This window comes from Apium graveolens, chromosome 4 (genome assembly GCF_009905375.1).
Source record: "Apium graveolens cultivar Ventura chromosome 4, ASM990537v1, whole genome shotgun sequence".
In the NCBI taxonomy this organism is placed as follows: domain Eukaryota; kingdom Viridiplantae; phylum Streptophyta; class Magnoliopsida; order Apiales; family Apiaceae; genus Apium; species Apium graveolens.
The window spans coordinates 148681113-148707236 of record NC_133650.1 but is presented as its reverse complement, the minus strand read 5'-3'; the positions used below and the strand labels follow the sequence as shown (position 1 = coordinate 148707236).

General features: G+C 34.6%; 1 long non-coding RNA gene across 9 annotated transcripts; it reads left to right on the top strand.

Annotated features, from left to right (window-relative positions):
- The first annotated feature begins 718 nt into the window (after positions 1 to 718).
- On the top strand, positions 719 to 5364 carry LOC141720353 (uncharacterized). 9 transcript variants are annotated; one of them, XR_012574260.1, is made up of 10 exons: positions 722 to 1182; positions 1274 to 1361; positions 1648 to 1730; positions 1889 to 2043; positions 2342 to 2450; positions 3176 to 3539; positions 3683 to 3783; positions 3940 to 3987; positions 4224 to 4304; positions 4526 to 4887. It is a non-coding gene; the product is annotated as an uncharacterized LOC141720353 (long non-coding RNA). The 9 variants fall into 9 exon arrangements; XR_012574253.1 differs by adding an exon at positions 2991 to 3064 and having other exon boundaries at positions 719 to 1182; positions 3683 to 4304; XR_012574256.1 differs by having other exon boundaries at positions 721 to 1182; positions 3940 to 4304.
- The last annotated feature ends 20760 nt before the right edge of the window (positions 5365 to 26124 follow it).

Genomic DNA, 26124 nt, shown 5'->3' with positions numbered 1-26124 from the left:
TTGTTTGTGCTGTGACGTGCAACAACACGTTTAAGCGTTGCATTATATTAAATAATTTTTGAGATTATAAAAATAGATATATTATCAAAGCAAATACAGTAACTTTAACATTTTAGTCATTTATTTCCTTAAAATATAAAATGTAATATTTTATTTAATTTAACATATTTAGACATACATTTTATGTAAGTTTAAATGGTATTTTGAATTTTTGTAAAATTATAAATTTTAAAAATTAAAAAAATCTAAAAAAATATTTTTAATCAAAATATAGGTTTTTCGTTTAAGTGTTTCATTATATTAAATTATTTTTGAGATTATAAAAATAGATATATTATATATCAAAATAAATACAATAACTTTAAAATTTTAATCATTTATTTAAAATATAAAATATAGTATTTTATTTAATTAAATATATTTAGACATACATTTTATATAAGTTTAAATCGTATTTTTAATTTTTGTAAAATTATAAATTTTGAAAATTTAAAAAAATCTAAAAAACAATATTTTTAATCAAAATATAGGTTTTAAAAAAAATGCAAGGCGGAGTCAGAAACTGATCATAGGCACAAGGACTCTATGTGGTATTCTAAACCACGCGAGACAGCTATTATTTTGTTAAAAAAATAGGAATATAAAATATGAACTTAATACTCTTGCTCTTTAACCCAAATTTTGGGCGGACAAAACTCACCCTGTTGCAAAAATTTTGGGACAAAATTCCCCCCCTTTCTCTCTCATTTCCCCCCTTTGTCACTCTCATTTCGGACAAAACTCATCAGGCTCCCCCTCCCTCTCTCTATCTATCTATCTCTCTCCCCTCTCCTCTTTCTCTCTCTCTTTAATTTCTCTTTAATCTTCTCTCTTCCCTTACCTTTCTATCAACCCATCTCAAACCCTAATTTACCCCATCCTCACAAATTAGTAATCACCACTTCACAAATTAAAACCATGCCATAATTAAGCAAAATCCCAACTTGAAATGGGTTTGATTTATGCTAGTTAATCTTAAAATAGCTTATTTGGTTCGATTTATACAAAATCGATTGGTGGGAGGTCGGATTATGGCCTTGGTAAAAGCGATTGAAGATTGTTTGATGAAAGGGAAGGAGTTATCTGTAACAAATCGAGCTTAAAATTAGGCATATTTGATTTAGCAGTTTGAAATCAAGCCTTGTAAGCAACTGGTTTTGTTTGATAAGGCATGTAACTTTTAAATTTGTTTTAAAATTATATGTTTTTATTTCAATTAAGTTTTTGTTCATAGGTTTGAAGCCTTAGAGCTTGAGTTTTGTAATCAAGCTGTTATTGCTCTAAGTACTCACCTCAACAACCGCTTCTCAATCCTTTTTCAGGTCCATCCTTATATTAATCTTCTTTATTATTTACACATTATTTGTGTTTTCTTCTAATAATTTCAAAGAACATTATAAAAGGGTTCAAGAATTATAATTTATCTATAATCAGTTGTTTGTTTGTTTGTTGGGTACTTGTAGAAATCATAGAATTGATATTTGATTTGTCACTTTGAGCTTTGACATCAACTATATATTTAAATTGTTATTATTTTGATTTTAGTATTTTACATGTCTCTACAGTTTTATGTATAAGTAGTTCTTACTGATTACTATGTTATTTCAGATTTGTCAAAGAAAGAAGAGAAGGTTAGACAAACTACGAATGATGTTGTTAAAGGCTCAATCATTGATGATATTTACTCATTGGTACTACGTACTAATATCCATCCATGTTCATTTTTTTAAAAAATAATTGGACTATATCCGGTCTGGTTTGATTTAGAATTAGATAATTATCTCTACTTCTTGTCGGTTGTTTGGGGAACGGTTTAATGATAACTGTCTGTGTTCTGTGGGTTGTTTAGGAAACGGTTTGATGATGACCTATGAAAAGGATTATTTTGGTGTTTATGTACATGATTCAAGGATTGAAAAGAAAAAGAAGATCTCAGCAGTGCCATATGGATGGAGTGCCACTCATTTTTCTAAGTTTTCAGGGAGCCTAGTTTCTTTGAGCTAGGTATGCTGATTTACTTTCAAGTTTTTTTTTATTAAGTATTTACTTCGAGTAGTTCTGTTTCCAGTTCATGTTTATTGTAAATCACTCGGTTAGCTACTGGACTTGCTACTTAATGAACTGGAAAAATATGGTGTTACTTGTGTTTATTCTGTTTTCAGATTCATGGTTGTTTTTGTTAATAACTCAATTAGCCTACTAGACTTAATTACTATGATGACATTTTAATTCTGCAGACTAGTGATTTACTAAATTTGGAGGTTAATGGCAACATATATAATTCTACATTTTTTTTCTCTAGGAAATGATGAGGTAAATAATTCTACATTGCCTTTGGAAGAAGCCCTCGATGACAGCACAAGAGTTGACTACTACAATCAACATATTTCCTTTGTTCAACAAGCAATAAGGTAAGTAACATATTAATAGAATTATAGAATGTAGGTCAGGAGTTTTTGAACTTCGGGACTGTTAACATTTTTTGTTGAAATTTGTGGCTAGTAGTACTGAAATAGCAGGACTTGTATTTTAAGATGGAGAGAATTTTCCTACTTGATAAGATTACTATGTTTAAGAACTTGTTTACTATTTTCTACTTAATTACAGCAGTTGCTTCACTTTTTTTCTCAATTATTCGTCACAATTAGTAGCTTTATATGAACATGTATAAATATTAACTGTATTAATTGAAATTATTGATCACAGTAGCTTTGTGCTTGTGAGACTGTGTAGTGTAATTTTCATGTTTAAACAACAATTATATTCATTTTCTAATTTTGAATACTGATTCCCCTTGATTTGAACACTGATTCCCCTTATTTATATCTCCGAGAAATCGACTTAGACCACGTCAAAGTCGAATTTGGACTAAAAGTCTATAAGCTAGGTCATATTTCCATTCTCATCCATGCTAAATGTAATGTTTTTGATGACTGCGTAAAACTGTTCAGGAAAAATAAAATCAATGATGCAGTGACCTGGAACATTGTTTTATCTGGGTTTTTGGGGTCCCGGATTCATGACAGTAAGGGGATGAGATTATTTTTCAAAATGCATACTGCTGAGGACCTTAAACCTACCTCTGTCACTATTGCTATCATTTTTCCTTTAGCTAATACCCTGCTCATTCATGTAGCTAATCGAGCTATGGCAGTTGATGAGATATGGAGAATACGACAAAAAGAACAAGAGTTGGATGATAGGTTGAAAAGGAGACAGAGAGATCGAAACAGCTCAGATAGGAGCTTCAGGGAGCAAGAGGTGGATGATAGGCTAAAAAGAAAATGGACTGATGAAAGCAGCAGCGATATATGCTACAGTGATTATGATATAGAAGACAGACTAAAAATAAGACGTAGTGATGAAAGCAGAAGTGTTAAGAGTCACAAAGATAAAAGGCATGCTTATGATGAGAAGTCGAGCAGAAGAAGTAATTAGCAGTACTCTTTGGTTGAAGAAGGATTGAAGGATGATGAGATTGAGAACCTTTTGAATTCAAGGTTAGTTATTTTGTCTGAAATGCATGTGCATTTTCCTTTTGTATATATCTTTTTATGGTTTATTTCTTAATTCTTATCAGTGTCTGAAAAAAAGTCTGTTGAGTAACTTTGATGGCTAAGCCCAAGTTGATTGCTGGTGACAGGGTCAAACGCGGTAGAGGTGATATTGGGTCACGAATAGATGAAACAGGGCCATATCTTCCCCCTTGCCAGGATTCCAATGTAGAGGACTTATCATTAACGGGTATGGTTTCTAGAAAAGAAAGGGACCGTACTGCTATCTTAGGTCCAGAAACGCCTTCACATTTTGTTTCCTGGAGCTCTTATCAACAATATTAACGTGCATTCATGATTACTATGTAATTTTCTCTGTAGTCATGTTTTGAATTTTGGTTTGCAGTTTGCAAAGGTATCATTTATAACATGAACAGGTTTTGTAATCAGAAAGGTAAATATCTTCATTATTATTATATCCCTGACTGACAGTCAGAAGGCTAATTGCTTCAAAGTCATTATTCTCTGATGGCGCTAATGCTTTTTTCCCATTTCGAACAGTCAAAAATTTGAACTCTGAATTGTAGGTATAATATTGTAAATGGAATATAGGTGATTAACATGTTTATGGTACATGTTCTTTCCAACATAGTGTCTACTGTCTAATTCCTCCATATTTTTGTCGATCAGGTTTATGTCTTCTCAGATTTTGATGAATTGAAGAGCCTTATTGAGCCACTTCAAAATATTGCAAGAAAGTTTAAATCGCAGGTTGGTCAACCTAATATGGAAGCTACTGTTGCACTTGTTTTGCTTGTGTTATCATACTTCTAATATATCTTCATGTTACAGATAATGTTTATACATGTAGACATTATTTAAAGATAATGTTCATACATGTAGATATTGTAACTTCCAATCATTAATTAAAGCTGCCGAAATTAATTGTTTTTTCTTGCTAAATAATTAATTATTTTTTTGCATGCCTATAGGTAACTGCCTTTGATTACAAGCATGGCTCCAAATATTTGTTAGAAGATCCAACACCAGTAAAAACAAGCTTTACAAAAAGAATATTATTGAAACCTTTGTTCTTTAATTGTTCTTTCAGCATGTTTCCCAAAAATTATTGAAACCTTTGTCTTACTAAGAGGATCCAACACCTTCTTAGTAGTTAGTATGATGTTGGGGTGGTTGGATGTATTTTGTGGATAGAACTTGTAATGGGGTTGTCGGATGATGTTTTGGATGTCTAGTAGAAATTGTTGAATGGTTATTAAGATAATTTTCATGGGCTTCTGTAATTATGAAATATTATCTTGCAAAAATTTTAATTAAAGCGTTGCATTTGATATTTGGGTGTTGCATTATAAAGTAATAGTAATGTTTTTACCAGATATTGTGGAGTTGCATTAGCTATATAAGCGTTGCTTTTAATCATGTTCTACTGTTGTAAAAGTTGATAAAAATTGTTGCATTACATACCAGTGACGTGGCATGTGGACCGCTGCTGACGTGGCATGTGAGCCCACTACTTACGTGGATTTTTTAGTGGGGCCCTTTGCTGACGTGGTGCTTGTGTGGGGCCCATTGCTGACGTGGCATCCACGTTGCATGTGCTGACGTGGCCTTAATGTGGGGCCACACATGGAGTCTTACATCCAGCTTATGTCAGAGTCAACGCTTTTTGGTATTGCATTTGATGTATATATTGTTGCATTACATCTATTAGGCAATGCTTATTGGTGTTGTTGTAGACCCCCAAAAAGCGTTGCATTAGGCCTTTAATGCAACGACTACAGATGTAACGCCCCTTGGTGTTGCATTATTGAAAATGCAACGCTTTTTTGACATAAGACAACAACAGAAGAGCATAGCATTTGAGCACTTATGGTGTAGTGACGGATCATAAGAGTTTAAAGTATATTTTTACGCATAAGGAACTTAACATGAGACAACGGCGATGACTAGAGTTGATTAAAGATTATGATGTTACAATCAGCTATCATTCGGGAAAAGCGAATGTTGTGGCAGATGTGCTAAGCCGGAAAGAAAGATTGAATATATTGACTTCTTTAGAAGAATTAGCCAGAGAATTTGAGAAATTGGAAATTGAGATTCGTATTCCACATGAATTCAAGGGAATTATTCACGCAATGACATTCCAGTCAAAACTATTGGAAAAGATTCGAAGATGCTAAGAGGAAGTGATGAGTCAAGACGACGACAACTTAACTGGAGAAGAAATCACAACTCAGAAAGATAATGAAGAAATTTTACGCTTTTCATGAAGAATCTGGATACCTAATGTGCCAGAATTGAAAGAAGAAATACTACGAGACACTCAAAACTCAAGATATTCTATACATCCCGGAAGCACAAAAATGTATCGAGATCTGAAAGAAAACTTTTTGTAGCCAAATATGAAGAAAGAAATAGCAGTGTGGGTAAGTAAATGCTACACATGTCAGCGATTCAAAGCAAAACATCAACGTCCAAGCGGATTATTACAACCACTGGATATTCCAGAATGGAAATGAGAACATTTAGCGGTAGATTTTGTGATAGGACTTCCAAGGACCAGAGCGAATCATGATGCAATATGGGTAATTATCGACACGCTAGCGGAGTCGGCACATTTTCTACCAATCAATGAAAGATTTTTACTCGACAAGTTAGTGCACTTATATCTCAATGAAATTGTGATGCGACATGGAGTTCCAGTATCTATTGTATCTGATCGAGATCCACGTTTCAATTCAAGATTTTGGAGACAATTTCAAGAATGCCTTGGAACTAAATTAAATATGAGTACCGCTTATCATCCGCAAACATACGGATAAAGTGAAAGAACTATCCAAACCATTGAAGATATGTTACGAGTCTGCGTGATTGATTTTGAAGGTAGTTGGGATGAGCATTTACCGCTAGTAGAATTTTCTTACAACAACAGCTATCATGCGAGCATTGGGATGCCATCTTATGAAGCTCTATACGGAAGAAAATCCAGATCACCTATGTATTGGGATGAAGTTGGAGAACGCAAAATTTTGGGTCCAGAATTGGTTCAGCAAACCAAGGAAAAGCTAGAACCCATCCGAAAGTGACTCGAAGCAGCGCATGATTGACAATGCAAATATGCAGATCAAACTAGAAAAGATATGAACTACCAAGGAGAGCATGTATTACTCAAGATATCGCCATGGAAAGGATTGACCAGATTTGGCAACAAGGGTAAATTGAAGCTATGATATATTGGTCCATTTGAAATCTTGAAGAAAGTAGGGAATGTTGCGTACGAGTTAGCTTTACCACCTCACATGCAGCATATCCATAATGTATTTCACGTGTCAATGCTTAAGAGATATAATCCTGATTCTAGACATATAATAGAATATGAGCCGATAGAGATTCAACCTGATTTGTCTTATGTAGAACAACCAATAAGAATTCTAGATCGGCAAGAGAAAGTATAAAGAAATAAGTCTGTTTTTTCGTACGAGTTTTGTGGAGAAATCCTATGGATGAAGAGTCAAACTGGGAACTTGAGAGTGAGATGTTAGAAAAGTATCCCTATTTATTTTCATAAAGAGATTCTGAGGACAGAATCCTATTAAGGGGGAAGGATGTAACGGATGGAAAATTACGCTTGTATTATATCGTAATAATGATAAATTATATGCTTTATTATGTCATTTATGTGTAATTAACTATAAAACCCTAACTGTTACGTGCTATGTGTATTCTGTATTATCCGGGTATTCCTAGGGTATTTTTCAGGTATTTTATTTCGTATTTAAAGCCTTCGTATCAAAAGTTGTACGACCCGAACTATGTTTTAATAGCTGATAATTCAAATAAATAAATTGGCCTTATTTTTCGTAGAACGGCTTGTACAATCGCATTATTTTGAACATCTTGATATTTTATAAATTTTATCGTTTCGCGAAAAATGACTTTTCCAGGCCCCATTGGGTGTTAAAAACCCCACAAAAATCATATTTTTTTTAAAATTATAGACTTTCATTTATATCATTTCTTTGTATTTTTGAATTATTCACAAATTTTGGGAATTTTTTGCATATATATTATACATATTAATTATTTAAAATTAAAATTTAATACTCAAAAATTAAAAAATTAGGGGCCAATTAATTTTAAAAGACGTATAATTAGGGCCTTAATTTTAATTAGGAGTATTATTTTACCTACAATAAATAGCTTAATTTTTATTTAATTATTATTTAATTAATAATTATAAATCAGAAATTTCTCTAAAGAACAGGTCGGTTTTTGAATTCGGGTTGAATAATCCAGGCGTGATTTTGATTAGATTTGTTAGATATATTTGTGATATCATGTCTAATAATGAGTTGTGTTTAGTTTTCAGATCTTGACTAACAGGACAAATCAGGACTTAACTGTAAATCAGTACTTATACTGAAGTCAGAACTTAAGATATCAGAACTTAAGTTATCAGAACTTAAGATATCAGAAGATATTTATCAGGAGATAATATCAGGACTTAAGAAGACTTTCAACAAGGAAGGCGGCTGATTGAAAGGAAAGAAGATCAAGACTAAAACAAGAAGAGATATGCATGGAGAAGAATTTTATGAAGAATAGAAGATTTGGAGGAAAAGATAACTAATTGATATATTTTAGGATACAGAATCATATTCAATATCAATTAGAAGATTATCTTGTAACTGTGTGTCTATATAAACACAGCATAGGGTTTACACTATAAGTGTTATCATTATCGAGAATATTATTGATTGTAACACTAGCAGCTCTCGTGATATTTGTTCATCACTGAGAGAGAACGGTTCCATTGCAATACTGTTTTATTAATAAGATTATTATGTGTCGCATACTTGTGTTCTTAATTCGATTTGATTGTATTATACACTGTATTCAACCCCCTTTTATAGTGTGTCTGACCTAACAAGTGGTATCAGAGCCTATCTGTTAACATATATACAGTAAAGATCCAAAACAATAATGTCTGAAGAAGAACAAACTCCAACCAAGCCCACCAAAACTGAAGAAACTCTAAAGACTCAAATCCACAGTCGATATGAGACTATTAGGGTTCCCATGCTGAGACCTTTTGAGTATCCCATATGGAAAGTGAGGATGACTATGTTTATGGAAGCTACATATCCATAATACCTTGACAGAATTAAAGAAGGACCACATAAGCCAACCAAGCTCTCTGTTGTAGTTGCAGATCAGCCAGAAAAAAATCGTAGCAAAGGAGAAAAGTGAATATACAACTGAAGATATTTCATCTATTTCCAAGGATGCAAAGGTAAGGCATTTGCTGCATAGTGCCATTGATAATGTCATGTCAAACAGGGTAATCAACTGCAAGACTGCAAAGGAGATATAGGATGCCTTGGAGATAAGATGCCAGGGAACTGATGCAATTAAGAAGAACAGGAGGACTATACTCACTCAAGAGTATGAGCACTTTGACTCAAAACCTGATGAGTCATTAACTGGTTTATATGACAGATTTGTCAAACTCTTAAATGATATGTCACTGGTGGATAAGGAATATGATCTTGAAGATACTAATCTTAAATTCCTTTTAGCTCTTCCTGAAAGTTGGGATTTGAAGGCAACCATTATAAGAGATAACTATGCTCTTGATGAAACTATTCTTGATGAAATTTATGGTATGCTCAAAACTCATGAACTTGAGATGGATCAAAGAAGCAAGAGACATGGGAGAAAGTCAAGAACAGTTGCTCTTAAGGCTGAGGAGGAATCCCCCAAAGTGGCCGTCTCAAAGAAAGGCAAAGGAAAAGCTCTCATCACAATGTCTGATACTGAGTCATCAAGTTCTGAAAATGATGAGGATTCAGAAACTGAAAGTCTATCTGAGATGGATGCTGATGAAGAGATGATGAGATTGTGTGCTCTTATGGTGAAGGGTATCACAAAGATAGCCTACAGGAAATTCGGAAGGGGAAAGAAGTTTTCCAGGAAAAGTGGAAGTTCTAATAAGAAGGGATTCATAAAATTTGAAGGCAAAGCAGGAAAGTCTGACACAGGAGATTACTCAAATGTTAAATGCTACAATTGTGGTGAGAAAGTCCACATATCTCCTGATTGCAAGAAAGGAAAAGGCGACAAAGGCAAGGCACTTGTCACAAAGAAGAAAAGCTGGACAGACACTTCAGATTCTGAAGATGAGGTGAATTATGCCTTAATGGCAAATGCTGATAGCAGTTCTGAAGCTGCTGAGTTAAAGGTACCTCAAACAACTTATGCTTTTCATACTGATGATATTACTGAGTTGAGATCTTATCTTAAAACCATGTTCATTAGCTATAGAGATCAGACTTTAACATGTGATAGGTTAACTTCTGAAAATATGGCTTTTAAGAAAAGAAATGACAATTTAGAAAAGGAGTTAGTTATGTTCCATCAAACTCAGAAAGAAAGAGATGATACTTTTTATGTTAGAGATGAAGTGTTAAAACTGAATCAATCTCTAAAAACTGAGTTAAAAAAGGAAAGAGAGATTATCAGGACTTGGACTAACTCTGGTTGAACAACTCAGAATTTGCAAAGTAGTGAAAACTGGAAAGAGGGCTTAGGATATGGAGATGATAAAAGTGAAACAGGAACCGAACAAATTAAGCCAATTATTGTTAAAGAGACTAATAAGCCAAAGGTAAATCCTGTTAAGTTTGTAGCAAAAACTGTAAAGTCTGATTCTGAAAAGATGAAAAATACTGAGACAGAAGTTAAGGCAAAGTCAACTTCTGAAAAATTAAAATAGGATAAGCCAACTGAAGTTAACATAGGCTTAATGACAAAGAAGCAACTTAAGTATAAGCTGAAAGAGATTAAGAATGTAAACAAGGTAAAGCCACCTAGGAAAAATAGGAATGGAAAGGAAGGTGTGAATACAAGCAATAATTATAATCCTGTTCCTAATGCTCCTAGGAAGAAATGCTATAATTGTGGAAACTCTAACCATCTTGCTTCTTTTTGCAGGAAGAATAAGAATATTAACTCTTTACCTCCTAAATCAGGAGTTAAGAGTCAATCGGTTAGGTTTAAACCACAAAATCCTTGTTTTCATTGTGGTAGTTTATGACATTCCATTTATACTTGTAAGGAATATCATAGTTTGTACTATGATTATTATCAAATAAAACCTTCTTTGAAGAAAGTTGCTTTAATTTCTTCTAGTGTAAATTCTGATGCAAAGTCTGATACTGTAAATTCTGATAAACAGCATGTTAGCATAAACTCTAAAATTAAATCCGCTGCAAATGCTGACAAACTTAATAAGACCAAAGGATCCAAGCAAGTCTGGGTCCTTAAAACTAATCATTAGTGGTCTTTGTGATCGCAGGACAACATGGAAAACATCCTAGTTCTGGACAGTGGATGTTCAGGACATATGACTGGAAATAAAGCCCTGCTATCAGACTTTGTGGAGAAAGCTGGCCCAAGAGTTTCTTATGGAGATGACAACATGGGAAAAACTCTGGGATATGGCAATATTAATCTTGGGAATGTCATCATTAAAAAAGTAGCTCTAATCTCAGGACTTAAACACAATCTGCTGAGTGTTAGTCAAATCTGTGACAAAGGTTATCATGTGGATTTCTTTGAAGAACACTTTGAAGTTATAAGCAAATCTACAGGCAAAGTTGTTCTAAAGGGATACAGGCATGGTAACATTTATGAATCCAAGCTTTCAATAAGTTCTGATGGTTCTGCAATTTGTCTGTTAAGCAGAGCATCAATTGAAGAAAGCTAGGATTGGCACAAGAAACTCTCTCATTTAAATTTTAACAATATAAATAAACTAGTCAAGAAAGAACTTGTGAGAGGACTGCCAAAATCTGTATTTGCTCCTGATGGCCTCTGTGATTCATGTCAAAAGGCAAAGCAAAGAAAATCTTCATTCAAGAGCAAGACTCAATCTTCAATTCTTGAGCCTTATCACCTACAACATGTTGATCTATTTGGTCTAGTGAATGTCATATCTATTACAAAGAAGAAATATGTTATGGTCATAGTAGATGAGTTTACCAGATACACATGGGTATATTTCTTGCACACAAAAAGTGAAACCGCATCTATCTTGATTGATCATGTCAAACAACTGGATAAATTTGTCAAAGACTCTGAGAAAATCATACGAAGTGATAATGTCACTGAGTTCAAGAATTTGATCATGGAAGAGTTCTGCAAAGATCATGGAATAAAGCAGGAATTTTCTGCTCCTGGAACTCCACAACAAAATGGAGTTGTTGAAAGAAAGAATAGAACTCTTAATGAAGTTGCACGAACTATGATTGATGAAGCAAAGTTACCAACCTACTTTTGGGTTGAAGCTGTGTAGACTGCTTGTTTTACTCAGAATGCAACACTAATCAACAAGCATGGAAAGACACCATATGAAATGGTGAAGAAAAAGAATCCAAATCTGAAGTACTTTCATGTATTTGGATGGAAGTGTTTTGTTCTTAAGAGTCATCCTGAACAGCTATCCAAATTTGATCTAAAAGTTGATGAAGAAATTTTTGTTGGATATCCGCTTTCCACAAAAGCCTTCAGAGTCTACAATTTGAGAACAAGGGTTGTCATGGAATCTATCAATGTCTCTTTTGATGATAAGAAGATTACCGGACTTGAAGATTTCAATGATCATGATCAGCTGAGATTTGAGAATGAAGTTTTAAATTCTGATACTGTAAATCTTGACAGTCTAAATCCTGATACTACAAACTCTGATGGGTTAAACTCTGATGTTATTGAAACTGTGGTGACTACGCCAAAGGAAAATGCACTTGTGCAGGGGGAGCATATTGAAGATCCAACAACATCTCAAGAAGCATCAGAACCTAGAACAGGCTCTTTAAGTTCTGATTCATCAAGTTTAGATGGGCCAAGTTCTGATAATTCTGGAAACTCAAATTCTGATTCATCAAGTTCTGATGGGCCAAATTCTGATAATTCTGGAAACTCAAATTCTGAAGAATCCAACTCAGAGAGCATAATTTCAGGGGGAGCATCAGAAAATGTTGATGGAGATAGCATGAATCATGGGGGAGCATCTAGTTCTAGAGATCAGCTTCCATCTGCAAGGAAGTGGACTAAAGCACATACTCCTGACTTGATTATTGGAAATCCTAAAGCAGGTGTTAGAACTAGAACAACAACTTCAAATGAATGTCTCTATCATTCTTTTCGTTCTCAGGCTGAACCAAAGAAAGTGGAAGAAGCTCTTCAAGATGCTGATTGGGTGCAAGCAATGCAGGAAGAGTTAAATGAATTTGAAAGAAATAAAATTTGGACCCTAGTGCCAAGACCAAAGAACAGATCCGTTGTTGGTACAAAGTGGGTGTTCAGAAATAAAACTGATAGTGATGGCATAATTACAAGGAATAAAGCAAGGCTGGTTGCAAAAGGATATTCTCAACAAGAGGGAATTGATTATGATGAAACATTTGCACCAGTTGCTAGATTGGAAGCCATAAGGATATTTTTGACTTATGCTGCTCACAAAAATTTTACAGTCTTTCAAATGGATGTAAAAAGTGCTTTTCTTAATAGAGAATTGGAAGAAGAAGTATATGTTGAACAACATCCAGGTTTTATAGATTCCAAATTTCCTAATCATATCTACAGACTTGATAAAACACTTTATGACCTTAAGCAAGCTCCAAGAGCATGGTATGAGACATTAACTCAGTTTCCTCTGGAAAGTGGATTTAACAGAGGGACTATTGATAAAACTTTATTATATCTCAACCATGGAAAGGACTTATTTTTGGTGCATATATATGTTGATGATATCATTTTTGGTTCTACAAATGACAGACTTTGTAAAAGGTTTGCAAAGCTAATACAGTCAAGATATCAAATGAGTATGATGGGAGAACTTAGCTATTTTCTGGGCCTTCAAGTCAAGCAGAATGAAGAAGGAACTTTTATTTGTCAATCTAAGTACACTAGAAATTTGTTGAAGAAATTTGAAATGCAAGATTGTTCAACTGCATCCACTCCTATGGCCACTGCAATAAAATTGGATAAGGATACTGGTGCATCAGTAGATATTACTTATTACAGAGGTATGATTGGCTCACTACTCTATCTAACTGCAAGTAGACCTGATATTATGTATGCTACATGTCTTTGTGCAAGATTTTAAGCAGATCCAAGAGAACCTCACTTAACACTTGTGAAAAGAATTTTCAAGTACCTTAAGGATACAGCTGATCTAGGATCTTGGTATCCTAGGGAATCATACGTTAAGCTAATAGGTTACTCAGATTCAGATTTTGCAGGGTGCAAAATTAACAGGAAAAGCAAAAGTGGAAGCTACCAATTTCTTGGAGGCAGATTAGTTTCTTGGTTTAGCAAGAAACAAAAGTTAATTTCCACATCAACTGCAGAAGCAGAGTACATTACTGCAGGAAGCTGTTGTGCACAGATTCTTTGGATGAAGAATCAGTTACTGGATTATGGGTTAGAATTTTCTAAAATCCCTATTTACTGTGATAACCAAAGTGCTATTGCTATGACAGGTAATCCAGTGCAGCACTCAATGACAAAGCACATCAGCATTAGGTACCACTTCATAAGGGAACATGTGATGGAAGGTACAATGGAATTGCATTTTGTTCCAATTGATCAACAACTAGCAGATATCTTCACAAAACCACTGTGTGAAGCTACTTTTACAAGATTGGTAAATGAACTTAGAATGGTTTCAGGTTATTTCTCTAAATCTGCTTAGTTTATGTTTTGATATATCAGACTTTATGATCAGTATTTACAGATATTACTATCTTTATGTAATCTGTGCTTACATTGAAATTTACTTAAGTGCTGATTGTTGTCTAATGTGTTCTTCTAAACTCTAATAGTGATATGAATGTTTCCATGACTATTCAATCCAATGAGGATAACTGTGCTAGATGCTGACCTAGTAGTCTCTAATATACTAGAGATCCCATGTTTGAAATAATTGTTTATGTGGAAATCATTTAACACAAGCAAATTCTGATATTGAGCTTGGTTAGGTTTACTTTGTATATCTTATTATTAAGTCAAAAACTAGAATGGTGCTTCTTATCTGTTAAGTTCTGATGTTTGTAAATCTGATGGATGTACTAAGTGCTGATAAGCCTCACTTATCAAAAGAAAGAAAAGAAAAGAAATAAATATCAGGTACTCCTTTGAGATCTAGAAAAAAATATATGTGGAAGGGAAGACTCAAGTGCATTGCTGGTATTAAGTAATATGCATTAGAAAAGCAAAATAAAATTTTCTTGGTGACTTTTCACATTCTCTGATTACTGGAGAAATACTCTGATAATAGCATAAATTCTGATAGCAGTTGTGACTCACTTACACTGAGAAGCCACTGTGAAAAAGAATGTTAAAAGATGCATAAAATGAGCACAAAATAGTTGAGGTGGACTCATGCATGAACTCATTCTATAGTAGACTTCGGACTAATGACAGATTTTGAGCAAAGTTCTTAGTTATGCCTTATTTCTAAGATGTACTGAAGTGAATCAGACTTTACTCTTTGTCTGATATTTAGCTTAAAGCACACACTTACACTCTATATGAATGATGAAAATTACTGTGGTGATCAATGTTGTTTTAGATGAATAGTTTAAGTGTCAGTTGCATAAATTCTGAGGACAAGTTCTGATGGAAGTTCTGATAATTAAGTTCTGAGGAAACCATATCAGTATTTGTGTGAAGGATTACAGAAATAAACATTCACTTTTTGAGTGCAGGAGCCATATTCTGATGACTTTTAAGTTCTGATAAAAATCAAGTTCTGATGCTGATGTGGCAGTATTTAATTCCTTGATTTATTTTTAGGTCAATACTTGAACGGTTATATTTTATCAGAATATTGGTCTAAGTGAGATAAAGACAGTAATAATCATTTGTTTAGTGGGAACAGTTTTTTTTGAAAAACTGCATGTGCATAGTAATCATTACTTATTTCCCTTGCCCATTAACTTTTGTCTAAACTGTTGCATGGCTGACAGGTGTAACGTCTGTTCCACTTCTCAATAACTGCTGTCAAGTGGAGTGTATAAGTAAAAGAGATAAAAGATTTTAAAATCTTTTATTTCTATTCTATTCACTCTCTCTCTTTTTCTTATACTCTCATATTTTCTGACGGTTTACTATACAGACATTTTATCAAACACCTTTCAGGCATTCTAAATTCTCACTCGTTTTCAATGGCACCCAAGGATATAATCTTTAATGGAAAAAAGTTCGTCCCCAACAACTATGTTAGGTCACACACACTGTAGAGGGGGGTTGAATACAGTGTTCACTACAATCAAATCGAATATAAGAACTCAAGTAACAAAACACAGATTTTATTCAACACAATAAACTCTGTTACAAAGAAATGTTCTCTCTCAGTGATGAACAAATTATCACGAGAGCTGCTAGGGTGACAAAGAATAATATTTTCGATTAAGATAACACACATAGTGTAAACCCTATGTCTGTGTTTATATACTACAGAGTTACAAGATAATCTTCTAATTGATATCGAATATAATTCTGCTTCCTAAAATATATCAATTAGTTATCTTTTCTTCCAAGTATTCTATTCTTCATAGAATTCTTCCCCATGCATATTTCTTCTTATGTTTTAGCCCGATCTTCTTTCCTTTCAATTAGCCGCCTTCCTTATCTGAACATCTCCTTAAGTCCTGATATTATCTCCTGATAAATATCTCCTGATAACTTAAGTTCTGACAATTTAAGTTCTGATATCTTAAATCCTGACTTCAGTATAAGTACTAATTTCCAGTTAAGTCCTGATTTGTCCTGTTAAGTAAGATCTGAAAACTAAACACAAATCACCATTAGACATGACATCACAAATATATCTAACAATCTCCCCCAACTTGTAAATTAGCATAATATACAAGTTCAACAGATATTTGATGATGTCAAAAACATTAAGTACAAATGCATGAGAATTTGACTAGATAACTACAACTTACAGTCCTTATAGCTTTACCATCCTCAAAGTCTAATTGCAGCTTCAGTCTGTACATCCTTCAGAATTTAAGCAGTTGTAGATCTTTGACTTGGCTTCAATTTCCAATCTCTTTGATCTCAGGAGTTGTTCTGAGATAGTTCTTTAACAAACATCTCTCAGCATATTCAAGTTCATTGATCATCCTCCTTTTAGCATTTTTCAATTCAACTGTATCTTCACCAGTTTGAAAGATAGCAGCCCTGAGATCATTTATTTTAGCTTTTCTTATATCCTGATCCAGTCTGATTATAAAGGCTTCATCAGACTCCAGATTGAATTCAAGTTCCTTAATACCAGAAAATGTAGTGATGATCTTTGCGGTATTAGGCTTCATTTCAACAATTTCTCCACTGTGAGATCTGTACTTAGGACAGTATGGGCTGTCAGACTTTACAGAGTAAAGCCTCTTCTGTCTTTGAATATTTGATTTTAAATATTCCAGTTCTTTAAAATTCTTCAATAGAATAGCATTCTTCCTAATATGGAATACCCTCCCATCTGTCATAAAGTATAACATAACATCTTCTTTCAAAACAGAGTGGTAAACCATTTGTACAGATTCAAGTTGATTCAATCTCTCAGGAGTTGTTCCTACTCCTGGTTCACTCAAGAAAGTTGGATCATTGGTAGTATTGTTTACTCTCTTCTCTTTAGAACTACCCAATCCTGATTTGTCTCTTGCTTCCTTCCCTGTAACAACCCTTGCTTCAAAACCACTTGATGTAGTTTTCAAAGGTTAAGTCTGTTGAGCTTTTATAAAACCAGGTAGTAACATCCTTGAAGGTTTAACATGAGCAATGTCAGAGGTTTCCTTTTCTTTATCTTCTGATATCAAGCCAGCCTGAGCTATGTCAGAGGTTGCTTGCTTCACTGCAATATCAGAATTTACTAAGTCCTGATCTTGAACAACATGAGCTCTGTCAGGGGTTGTTTGAATATCCATTTTCTTCAAAATCAGACTAGCATCTTCATCAGATTTTGTCTCCAGATCCATGATTGGCATATATACCTTTACAGGTTCATCAATTTTTTCTTTGCCCTTGGATCTTGGATCTACCTCCACTTGTGATTTGGCTTTGGTTGCCTCAGAAATTGTCTTCTCCTTAATCACAATACCTTTAGGTTTTGGAAGTTTCTTTTCAACAACAGAATCTTTAGACATGGAGTTGAAATTTTCTGCTTTAAGTCTAGCTTCTTCTTCCTTTAGACTTTCAAAGTCCATTCCTGGATTTTCTTTGAGAAATAATCTCTTTGAAATTTCTTCATCAAGCTCCAGATGTCCAGTAGAACTTATCCTTTACCAGTATCAGAACTTATTCTTCTCCCAATACCAGAACTTGTTCTTTGACTTGTAGTCCCAACTTTACTTGATGAAAAACCTTTTCCTTGACCATGACCTCTACCCATTCCAGAGTTTCCCTGGTCATTATTTCCATCATCCTTACCCTTCAGTACTTGACTAGATTTGCATTTGGAGTTCCACTCCCTAGTCCACTCCTTTCCTCTAGGAGTTTCACTCAAAGGTACTGGTGCATCCTCTCTAACAAACTTCTTGATCAAATCAGCTTTGTTAACTGTTTGTTGAGGTGCATGTCTTGAAGGACCAGCTGCATCAACATCTACATTTATAGCTGTTTCACCAGTAATTTCAGCATTGTCAATATCAGAACTTACAGAGTCTGCAGTATCAACATCCTCTGATAAAATAACATTATGTGAGGCTATAGAGGCTTCAACATCATCCTATAAATTCTAATCTGCAACTAAGTTTTGATCAACATCCAAATTTTGATGCCCACCTAAAATCTGATCTTCATCATCTAGATTCAGAACTGGTGTTGATGGAATATCTGTATTGAAATCAGCATTCAAAATTGGTGTTGTTGGTGGAGTGAGTTGAGTTGGTGGAGCTTCCAAGTACAGAACCTCAGGCACAACCAAGGTATGTATTTTTATTTCAACACTTGTACCTGGGTCTTCAACATGTACTGGATTAGTGATAGGAGGCACAGGAACTCTTTCGTGAGAAGTTTCTTGAACTTGAGTTGGTGACAGTGGTGGTGTAGATTCAGTAGCTTCAGCAAATTCTGGTTGTACAGAAGGAAGAGATTCAATCACAATTGGTTCTGTTGGGATCAGAGATTCCTGACCCCCTTCCTTAGTTGCTGCTTCCTCATCTTTTGAATCTGACTCAACTGTGTCCCTGCGAGCTCTTTGTTTCTTCACTTTCTTCAAGGGAGGAGACACTGTGGGAGCTTTATCATCAGACATTATCTTTCTAAGCCTTTTGAGGGGCCTAGAACTCCCAATTTCAGTATCTTTCTGAGAAGTGATCTTCTCAGCTTCTACAATAACAGGTTCTGATAGGGGAACCTGTTCCTCATTATCTGACTCATCTCTTAGAATAATTCTCCTTCTCTTCTGCTGAGACTGAGGTACAGTCTTTGTCCTCCGGGGTTTGGAAGATGAAGGTTTCACTGGATGTGCTAAAGGTTGAGGGTGAGAAGTTTGAGGTTGGTGAGAGATAGTATGTTCAGATGGCTGTTGTGTTGGCTGTGATGTGTTGGTGGGTTGAACATCAGGGTAAATAGATGTGTATGTTTGTGGATCAGCATTTACCAAGATCTGTTTTACCGACTGAGGAATCTGTAAGGGTCTCAGCACTTGTTTCTTATTGTCAGCAATTAACAAATCATTAAAAGCTCTTTTTGCAAGCTTAAAGGGTGGAATTAAATCACTGGCAGGTTGGGGTTCATCACAACAGAAAGTATATATAAGCTGACAGAATCTAGCAAAGTATACTACATTCCTATCCTCTGTCATCCTATCCCCTATGAAACCTAGCACAACACTTACAAAATCAAAATGAGTTTGATGAATAAGGGCATACCCGATTTGCTGACTCATGATGGGAATAACATCAAAGTTAGAGCATTTATTGGCGAATGCCTTAGTGATATAATCAAAGAAAAAGCTCCATTCATTTCTGATATTTGATCTTTTCAGTTGACCCAGCTTTCCCAAACCTTTCTCATAGCCCAGTCTGGCCATAAGCTGTTGTAAGACAGGATCCTCCACTGTTGAGAATGTGCAACCTTCAGGTAAGTGGAGAGCTTTACGAACTGCTCCAGGAGTAACCACATGCTCGACATCTCCTGATGTGAAAACAATGCTTGGAGTACCAGTAGCACCACCATCATCAAAAAGCCCAGTTCGCCAAAATGTCAGCACTTGTTGGCTTGAAATAGTTTGAGGTTGGGTCAAAGCATACCCAATCTCACTATAGGCTAATAAATCTTGCAGAAAGTGCAGATCTGATGGAGCTTCAGCCTTATTCAAGATTGCAACATAGTTATTTGGTACAAACTTAGCTCCATCAATAATTAAATCCTTGGGCGCTATCAGAAATAAGTGAGAATTTAGTTTGCCTGAAAGGTGTTTGATGAAATGTTTGTATAGAAACCATCAGAAAATGTGAGAGAGAATAAGAAAAGAGAGAGAGTGAGTAGAATAAAAATGAACATAAAAGATTTGAAAATCTTTTATCTCTTTTACTTAAACATCCCACGTGACAGCAGTTAATGAGTAGTGGAACAGACTTTTACACCTGTCAGCCATGCAACAGTTAAGGCAAAAGTTAATGGGCACAGTAAATAAGTAATGAATACTTTACACGTTCAGTTTTTTTAAAAAAACTGTTCCCACTAAACAATGATTATTACTGCTTTAACTCACATAAACCAATATTCTGAGAAAATATAACCGTTCAAGTAATGACCAAAAATAAACCAACTAAATAAATACTGCCACGTAAGCATCAGAACTTGATTATTATTATAATTTAGAAGTCATCAGAATATGGCTCTTTAACTCAAAAAGTGAATGTTTATTCCTGTAATTCTTCACACAAATACTGATATGGGTACATCAGAACTTAATCATCAGAACTTCCATCAGAACTTGTCCTCATAATTTATTCAACTGACACTTAAACTGTTCATCTAAAACAACATTGATCACCACAGTAATTTTCATCATTTATAAGGAGTGCAAGTGTGTGCATTTAGCTAAATATCAGATAAAGAGTAAAGTCTGATTCACTTCAGTACAACTTAGAAATAAGGCATAACTAAGAACTTTGCTCAAAATCTGTCATTATTCTGAAGTCTACTATAGAATGAGTTCATGCATGAGTCCACCTCAACTGTTTTGTGCTCATTTTATGCATCTTTTGAATTTTTTTTTTACAGTGGCTTCTCAGTGTAAGTGAGTCACGACTGCTTATCAGAATTTATGCCGTTATCAGAGTATTTCTCCAGTAATCAGAGAATGTGAAAAGTGACCAAAAAAATTTATTTTGCTTTCCTAATGCATATTACTTAATACCAGCAATGCACTTGGGACTTCCCTTCCACATTTTTACCCTAGATCTCAAAGGAGTACCTTATATTTATTTCTTTTCTTTTTCCTTTTCTTTTGATAAGTGAGGTTTATCAGCACTTAGTACATCCATAAGATTTACCAACATCAGAACTTAACAGATAAGAAGCACTATTCTAGTTTTTGACTTAGTAATAAGATACACAAAGTAAAAATAACTAAGCTCAGTATCAGAATTTGCTAGTGTTAAAAGATTTCCACATAAACAATTACTTCATACATGGGATCATCAGTATGTCAAAGACTACTAGGTCAGCATCTAGCACAGTTATCCTCATTGGATTGAATAGTCACAGAAACATTCATATCACTATCAGAGTTTAGAAATTCACATCAGATAACAATCAGTACTTAGAAAATTTCAATTTAAGCACAAAATACATGAAGATAGTAATATCTGTAAATACTGATCATAAAGTCTGATGTATCAGAACATAAACTAAGCAGATTTAGAGAAATAACCTGAATCCATTCCAAGTTCATTTACCAATCTTGTAAAAGTAGCTTCACATAGTGGTTTTATGAAGATATATGCTAGTTGTTGATCTGTTGGAACAAAATGCAATTCCACTGTACCTTCCATCACATGCTCCCTTATGAAATGGTACCTAATGCTGATGTGCTTTATCATTGAGTGTTGAACTGGATTACCTGTCATAGCAATAACACTTTGATTATCACAGTAAATAGGAATTTTAGAATATGTTAACCCATAATCCAGTAACTGATTCTTCATCCAAAGAATCTGTGCACAACAGCTTCCTGCAGCAATGTATTCTGCTTCCGCAGTTGATGTGGAAATTGACTTTTGTTTCTTGCTAAACCAAGAAACCAATCTGCCTCCAAGAAATTAGCAGCTTCCACTTGTGGTTTTCCTGTCAATTTTGCATCCTGCAAAATCTGCATCTGAGTAACCTATTAGCTTAAAGTCTGATTCTCTAGGATACCACAATCCCAGATCAGCTGTACCCTTAAGATACTTGAAAATTCTTTTCACAGCTGTTAAGTGAGGTTCTCTTGGATCTGCTTGAAATCTTGCACAAAGACAGGTAGCATACATGATATCAGGTCTACTTGCAGTTAGATAGAGTAGAGAGCCAATCATACCTCTATAATCAGTAATATCTACTGATGTATCAGTATCCTTATCCAATTTTTTTGCAGTGGCCATAAGAGTGGATGCACTTGAACAGTCTTGCATTCCAAATTTCTTCAACAAATTTCTGGTGTACTTAGATTGACAAATAAAAGTTCCTTCTTCATTCTGCTTGACTTGAATGCCCAGAAAATAGCTAAATTTTCCCATCATACTCATTTGATATCTTGACTGCATTAACTTGGCAAACTTCTTACCAAGTCTGTCATTTGTAGAACCAAAAATGATATCATCAACATATATCTACACCAAAAGTAAGTCCTTTCCATGGTTGAGATAAAACAATGTTTTGTCAATAGTCCCTCTGTTAAATCCACTTTCCAAAAGAAACTGAGCTAAGGTCTCATACCTTGCTCTTGGAGCTTGCTTAAGGCCATAAAGTGCTTTATCAAGTCTGTAGACATGATGAGGAAATTTTGAATCTACAAAACCTGGAGGTTGTTCAACATATACTTCTTCCTCCAATTCTCCATTAAGAAAAACACTTTTTACATCCATTTGAAAGACATGCACCTCTACAAACAGGTAATAAAGCTGATTTGATTAAAAAAATTGAGAGAAAATGCACCAGTACCTTGGAGTGAAACTAATAGAGGAAGGGAATGGATCAAGGAGTGGAACAAAGTTGATTTTGTTCCTACTGCAAATATTCTTGCTGAGCACCTGGCTAAAGCTGATGAGATGCTGGTGAATGATGACTTCAAAGCACAGCTCAGAGTTACTGCATTGAGTACCAGGAACCTTCAAGGTCCACACTCAATAACTCAAGCCAAGGTGAACAAAATTCAAGAAACACTGATTCAGCAAGACATGAATGTCAAATTGGAAAAGAGCAGGTTTTTTAAGCCAGCCTTTGACCGCATTGGGTATATAGAAAAGACTCAAGAAAAGCAGTAAGAACAAATATCTGATATTTTAAAGAATCAAGCTGCTCAACAAGATCAACTCAATAAAATCCAAAACTCTATGAAATTGCTTGTCTCTCTCCTTCTACCAGATGATGCCAAAAAGGGGGAGAAAGTGATTAAGTCCAAATGCAAAACTGATCAACCACTGAAGGGTAAGGATGATGATAATGAAGACCAGGGAAACTCTGAAAGGGGTAGAGGTCATGGTCAAGGCAAAGGCTCTTCATCTAGGAAAGCAGGAACTTCTACACAGAGATCAAGTTCTGATGCTGATAGAAGAAAAAGTTCTGATAAGCAAGTTCTGATTAAGCCTGATGTCCTGATATAGGGTGACAGTCAAGAATCACAGAAGTTTATGCAGACACTGAAGCTTAAGGGGAAGGAAACAACAGTCTACTATCAAGACCCTAAGTTACAGGAGCTGGATGAAGAAATTTCAAAAAGGCTATTTCTCAAAGACAATCCAGGAAGGGACCTTGAAAGTTTGAAGGAAGAAGAAGCCATACTTAAAGCAGAAAATGTTCAAATCCAAATCTAAAGCTTCTATTACTGCAAAGAAACCACCAAAGCCTAAGGGCATTGTGATTAAAGAGAAAACAAACTCTGAGGCAATCAAATCTGAATCCAAAGCCAAATCACAAATGGAGATAGATCCAAGGTTCAAGGGCAAATCTAAAGTTGATGATTTTGTGAAAATCTATCTGCCAACCATGGATGAACAAGTAAATTCTGATGAAGATACTAGTCTGATTTTGAAGAAGAAGAAGAATATTCAAACAACCTCTGACAGAGCTCATGTTGTTCAAGATCAGGACTTAGTAAATTCTGATATTACAATGAAGCAAGCAACCTCTGATAGAGCTCAAGTTGTCTTGACCAGAAGAAAAGAAAACCTCTGACATTGCTCATTTTAAACCTTCAAAAATTCTACTACCTGGGTTCACTAAAGCTCAACAATCTACTCAACCTTTGAAGACTACATCAAGTGGTTTTGAAGCAAGAGTTATTTGAGGGAAGGAAGCTAGAGATAAAACAGGACTGGGTAATGCTGATGAGAGAAGAGTAAACAATTCTACCTTAGATCCTACATCTCTTTCTGAACCAGGAGTAGGAACAACTCCTGAAAGATTGAATCAACTGGAGTCTGTACAAATGGTCTACCACTCTGTATTGAAAGAAGATATCATGTTATATTTTATGACAGATGGGAGGGTATTCCAGATTAGAAAGAATGCAATTCGGTTGAAGTATTATGAAGAACTGCAACATATTCTATTTCTACTTCAAGTGAAGAACAGGTCAACAGATGGTGCTGCCAGTTACTTAAAATCTGATATTCAAAGGCAGAAGAAACTTTACTTTGTAAAGTCTGACAGGCCATACTATCCTAAGTACAGAGCTCACAATGGTGATATAGTTGAGATGAAGCCTAATACTGCCAAAATCACTACACTTCTTGGTATTAAGGGTCTTGAATTCAATCTAGAGTCTGATAAAGCCTATGTCATCAGACTGGATCAGGAGATAAGGAAAGAAAAAATAAATGATCTCAGGGCTGTTATCTTTCAGACAGGAGAAGATACAGCTGAACTTAAAAATGCAAAAAGAAGGATGCAGAATGAACTTGAATATGCTGAGAGAAGTCTGTTGAAAAACTATCTCAGAACAACTCCTGACATTAAAGAGATCACACACTGAAGCCAAGTCAAGAACTACAGCTGATAAATTTTGAAGGATATACAGGATAAAGCTGATATCAGACTTTAAAGATGGTAAAAGCTACAAGGATTGTGAGTTGTAGTTATTTAGTCAAATTCTCATATGCATTTGTACTTAATATTTTTGACATCATCAAATATTTATTGAACTTGTATATTATGCTAATTTACAAGTTGGGGGAGATTGTTAGATATATTTGTGATGTCATGTCTAATAATGATTTGTGTTTAGTTTTCAGATCTTGACTAACAGGACAAATCAGGACTTAACTGGAAATCAGTACTTATACTGAAGTCAGAACTTAAGATATCAGAACTTAAGTTATCAGAACTTAAGATATCAGAAGATATTTATCAGGAGATAATATCAGGACTTAAGAAGACTTTCAGATAAGGAAGGCGGCTGATTGAAAGGAAAAAAGATCAAGACTAAAACAAGAAGAGATATGCATGGAGAAGAATTCTATGAAGAATAGAAGACTTGGACGAAAAGATAACTAATTGATATATTTTAGGATACAGAATCATATTCGATATCAATTAGAAGATTATCTTGTAACTCTGTGTCTATATAAACACAACATAGGGTTTACACTATAAGTGTTATCATTATCGAGAATATTATTTATTGTAACCCTAGCAACTCTCATGATATTTGTTCATCACTGAGAGAGAACGGTTCCATTGCAATACTGTTTTATTAATAAGATTATTCAGTGTTACATACTTGTGTTCTTAATTCGATTTGATTGTACCATACACTGTATTTAACCCCTTCTACAGTGTGTGTGACCTAACAAGATTTCTGCACCAAATCAAGTCGTTCGAGTACCCAAATCAAAGTTTTTGATCTGTTCTTTATGTTTTTACCATAAGTTTCATGTTTTAATTCGTGATTTTTTATTTTCGATTTCTAGGGTTTATGTTCGAATTGGATCTTTTTGATTCTAGGGTTATTAGGATGATTTGATGATTGTTATAGCTTCATATGATGATTTGCAGTTGATTCATGGTATTTAATTGAACGAATGATTCCTAGATAGTGATATTCGATTTCTAGGGTTTATACTTAATTTTAATTAAATCATTTTTGATTTTAGAAGAAGCTGAGGTTGTTTAGAGGTTAGGGCTCTAATTATACAGTTTATAAGCTTTGATTTGCACTATAGAATGTGAAGTTTCATGTACAGATGAAGCAGATCGGTTTTTGGCCAGATTTTGAGTCGGTTTGATTGGATAATGATTTCCAGGGTTTATTACGGTTGATTAGCGATTGGTATATGTTTGTGATGTTGTT